This window comes from Schistocerca americana, unplaced genomic scaffold (assembly GCF_021461395.2).
Source record: "Schistocerca americana isolate TAMUIC-IGC-003095 unplaced genomic scaffold, iqSchAmer2.1 HiC_scaffold_272, whole genome shotgun sequence".
Classification (NCBI taxonomy): Eukaryota; Metazoa; Arthropoda; class Insecta; order Orthoptera; family Acrididae; genus Schistocerca; species Schistocerca americana.
Window position 1 is genome coordinate 172501 of NW_025725986.1, and position 5000 is coordinate 177500.

At 50.9% G+C, this 5000-nt stretch overlaps 1 non-coding gene across 1 annotated transcript in view; it reads right to left on the reverse strand.

Moving 5' to 3' along the window:
• LOC124578112 overlaps nucleotides 1–163 on the reverse strand; it is a 1910-nt gene extending 1747 nt beyond the window's left edge. The window contains exon 1 of the ribosomal RNA XR_006972658.1: nucleotides 1–163. This exon is cut by the window's left edge and continues 1747 nt beyond it. This is a non-coding gene — a ribosomal RNA (small subunit ribosomal RNA).
• Between the last annotated feature and the right edge of the window lie 4837 nt (nucleotides 164–5000).

Here is a 5000-nt window from a genome sequence, read left to right on the forward strand (position 1 = left end):
CTCTAGAATTACCACAGTTATCCAAGTAACGTGGGTACGATCTAAGGAACCATAACTGATTTAATGAGCCATTCGCGGTTTCACCTTAATGCGGCTTGTACTGAGACATGCATGGCTTAATCTTTGAGACAAGCATATGACTACTGGCAGGATCAACCAGGGAGCTGCGTCAACTAGAGCTGAGCAGCCGGCCGCCCGGGAGTGTGTCCCGGGGGCCCGCGCGAACACGCAAGCGTCCGCTCAATTATTCTGCAAACAGGAGGAGGCTGAGCTCCCCTGCACCATACACCTCGAAACCCTCTCAGGTCCCGGCGGCGCGCAGCGCCGTCCTAAGTACTTGGTCGGGTTCGAGAGAGGCGCAATCGCCCGGAGTTTGGCGAGTAGACGCTTTAGGTGCGACCACCCGTGCTCCCAACTGAGCTTGCCGCTGCCGACAGAGGCCCGGGAGCGTGCTGTCGTGGCATTGCCGGCGGGAGACAACACGCGCCACCTACGGTGACCGGCAGCTCCAACGCCAGCGCCACAGAAGGACAAAAGCCCCACTTGGGTGCCGAAGCGAACTCTCCCAGCACAGCGCACGCGCCAACACGTCCGCACAGCTGCGATACAAACCACCTGCGAGAACCGCAGAGGCGACCGAGCAGCAGACGGCGTCGCGGCGCCGAGCGCCGGGCGGCGGCGCATCCTCAGCGCACACAGTCCTCAATCGGACCAGCACACTGCAGATGTCCACCGCGCTTCGCACCGGGCCCGCGAGGACCTACTTTGGCCGCACGGCGCCGCGTGCAGGGTGCGCCGGCGCGCAGCTGCGCCGCCTGCCGCCTCCGTCGGCCGGCGCGCCTGCCACTGGCCGCCCCCACCAGCCGGCTGTAGCGCGTGCGCCCACGCACCGCGCGGCCAGCACGCCGGGAGGCCCCCCCTCACCGGCCGGGGACGGTCCCACCCAGCCACCGCCGCGTATCGCTTCACACCCAGATGCCATTCACGTTCGTGGGCATGGTGGGTATCGCTGGAACAACCGGTTGGTAGCTCAACCGATCGTCGCCATCACTGATTCACCTCTAGCGAGAACAACCGCACCACAACGGTTTACCAGTTGTTCATTTGCGTAACGTCACCAGCAAACGTAGGCGTCCATCGCCATTTGCAAATTCAACGATTGTTGCATGCCTGTGTCAGGTGTCACGACACACTATGTCTGCCCACATACACGCAACAACATGTGCACGCTTCGCGAACACGTGGAAGGTGGCCCCCGTACGTATGCGATGTCCATTGCGCGAACGACTGTCAACCGGCCTCTGTCGCATGTCGCAGATGTGGAACGCAGTGCACCATGCTATCACGGTGTGTGAGAAGAGACGACTACGTCTGACAACACGCGCCACTACATCAACAGACGGCTCATGCTGATCGCCATCCAGGGCATACCACACTGCAATCCAGCTCTTATAGGGAGACGACACGTAGCTGAGTGCACAACATTTGGACCGCATGGTTCGCCGTTGTTGGCGCAGTCGTTGTACGGTCACATGTACCACGATGTATCATTCAGTACATGAGGACCAATGTGCAGTACAGTGTGTGATTTGGACGTACAACATCAGCGGACAGTTGACACAGGCCGTACCACAGCGTAGGCTAAGTGCTTCGCCATGCAAATGCCAATGAACAACTGCAAATGCCAATGAACAACTGCAAAGGGCATTGAGCATGTACGTCCTGCTGCCATCCACATTACAGTGTATAGCTGCAAGGTGTTTAACATGAAGCGATACACTGGGGACCGGGCAGTGCGAGTAGCAAACTATATTGCGGGGGTTGCAGTTAGGCAACACTACACTAATTTAACGCGTCGTATGACAATTACAGAGCAGGTTAAGGCCCAACGTGTGTTGGGTTAAGGCCCAACGTGTGTTGGGTTAAGGCCCAACGTGTGTTGGGTTAAGGCCCAACGTGTGTTGGGTTAAGGCCCAACGTGTGTTGGGTTAAGGCCCAACGTGTGTTGGGTTAAGGCCCAACGTGTGTTGGGTTAAGGCCCAACGTGTGTTGGGTTAAGGCCCAACGTGTGTTGGGTTAAGGCCCAACGTGTGTTGGGTTAAGGCCCAACGTGTGTTGGGTTAAGGCCCAACGTGTGTTGGGTTAAGGCCCAACGTGTGTTACGTTACGGCGCAACGTGGGTTACGTTACGGCGCAACGTGGGTTGCGTTACGGCGCAACGTAGGTTACGTTACGGCGCAACGTAGGTTACGTTAAGGCGCAACGTAGGTTACGTTAAGGCGCAACGTAGGTTACGTTAAGGCGCAACGTAGGTTACGTTAAGGCGCAACGTAGGTTACGTTAAGGCGCAACGTAGGTTACATTAAGGCGCAATATAGGTTACATTAAGGCGCAATATAGGTTACATTAAGGCGCAATATAGGTTACGTTAAGGCGCAATATAGGTTAGGTTAAGGCGCAATATAGGTTACGTTAAGGCGCAATATAGGTTACGTTAAGGCGCAATATAGGTTACGTTAAGGCGCAATATAGGTTACGTTAAGGCGCAATATAGGTTACGTTAAGGCGCAATATAGGTTACGTTAAGGCGCAATATAGGTTACGTTAAGGCGCAATATAGGTTAGGTTAAGGCGCAATATAGGTTAGGTTAAGGCGCAATATAGGTTAGGTTAAGGCGCAATATAGGTTACGTTAAGGCGCAATATAGGTTACGTTAAGGCGCAATATAGGTTACGTTAAGGCGCAATATAGGTTAGGTTAAGGCGCAATATAGGTTAGGTTAAGGCGCAATATAGGTTAGGTTAAGGCGCAATATAGGTTACGTTAAGGCGTAATATAGGTTAGGTTAAGGCGCAATATAGGTTAGGTTAAGGCGCAATATAGGTTAGGTTAAGGCGCAATATAGGTTAGGTTAAGGCGCAATATAGGTTAGGTTAAGGCGCAATATAGGTTAGGTTAAGGCGCAATATAGGTTACGTTAAGGCGCAATATAGGTTACGTTAAGGCGCAATATAGGTTACGTTAAGGCGCAATATAGGTTACGTTAAGGCGCAATACAGGTTACGTTAAGGCGCCATACAGGTTAGGTTAAGGCGCCATACAGGTTAGGTTAAGGCGCAATACAGGTTAGGTTAAGGCGCAATACAGGTTAGGTTAAGGCGCAATACAGGTTAGGTTAAGGCGCAATACAGGTTAGGTTAAGGCGCAATACAGGTTAGGTTAAGGCGCAATACAGGTTAGGTTAAGGCGCAATACAGGTTAGGTTAAGGCGCAATACAGGTTAGGTTAAGGCGCAATACAGGTTAGGTTAAGGCGCAATACAGGTTAGGTTAAGGCGCAATACAGGTTAGGTTAAGGCGCAATACAGGTTAGGTTAAGGCGCAATACAGGTTAGGTTAAGGCGCAATACAGGTTAGGTTAAGGCGCAATACAGGTTAGGTTAAGGCGCAATACAGGTTAGGTTAAGGCGCAATACAGGTTAGGTTAAGGCGCAATACAGGTTAGGTTAAGGCGCAATACAGGTTAGGTTAAGGCGCAATACAGGTTAGGTTAAGGCGCAATACAGGTTAGGTTAAGGCGCAATACAGGTTAGGTTAAGGCGCAATACAGGTTAGGTTAAGGTACGACATAGGTTAGGTTAAGGTACGACATAGGTTAGGTTAAGGTACGACATAGGTTAGGTTAAGGTACGACATAGGTTAGGTTAAGGTACGACATAGGTTAGGTTACGGTACGACATAGGTTAGGTTACGGTACGACATAGGTTAGGTTACGGTACGACATAGGTTAGGTTACGGTACGACATAGGTTAGGTTGCGGTACGACATAGGTTAGGTTACGGTACGACATAGGTTAGGTTACGGTACGACATAGGTTAGGTTACGGTACGACATAGGTTAGGTTACGGTACGACATAGGTTAGGTTACGGTACGACATAGGTTAGGTTACGGTACGACATAGGTTAGGTTACGGTACGACATAGGTTAGGTTACGGTACGACATAGGTTAGGTTACGGTACGACATAGGTTAGGTTACGGTACGACATAGGTTAGGTTACGGTACGACATAGGTTAGGTTACGGTACGACATAGGTTAGGTTACGGTACGACATAGGTTAGGTTACGGTACGACATAGGTTAGGTTACGGTACGACATAGGTTAGGTTACGGTACGACATAGGTTAGGTTACGGTACGATATAGGTTAGGTTACGGTACGATATAGGTTAGGTTACGGTACGATATAGGTTAGGTTACGGTACGATATAGGTTAGGTTACGGTACGATATAGGTTAGGTTACGGTACGATATAGGTTAGGTTACGGTACGATATAGGTTAGGTTACGGTACGATATAGGTTAGGTTACGGTACGATATAGGTTAGGTTACGGTACGATATAGGTTAGGTTACGGTACGATATAGGTTAGGTTACGGTACGATATAGGTTAGGTTAAGGTACACATTGTTGTAAGGAAAGGTTTAATGGGGGGCGGGGCGGCCGGTTTGTTGATTGTGATTATAGTAAGTGGATGCCTGCGGCATCATCTGATTTGCCACGTCAGGATGCACCTTTGGCTCATGACAGGCGGCGCTCTCATTCCATGCTTGTGGCAGACCTGTGTCTTTCATTCCTGCCATTGTTTGTGTGCTGTGAGAGGAGGCAGTATTGTGATGTTGGGTGCACCCCTGTGTAGGACATGTGTGGGTGTTGGTGGCTTGGCTGAGCAATGGTGGTTGTCGGGTGGGTGGGATATTCTGTTTTCTGAGTGGACCTCCCAGTCTGGTTATGACAGTGTGGATTGTCTAATGTGGCGGAGAGGATGCACTGGGTGTTGTTCCATGCTGGTGCTTACATATTGTCTGTGTGCGTGTTACAGGCAGAGAGTAGTGCGTGATAAGGGTGTGTGGCTGACGTGTGGTTGTGATTGTGAGCAGAGTCTTTCAGCATGTATACGGACAGTTGTATACATTATCTGTATTCTGATGGCTCTATCTATT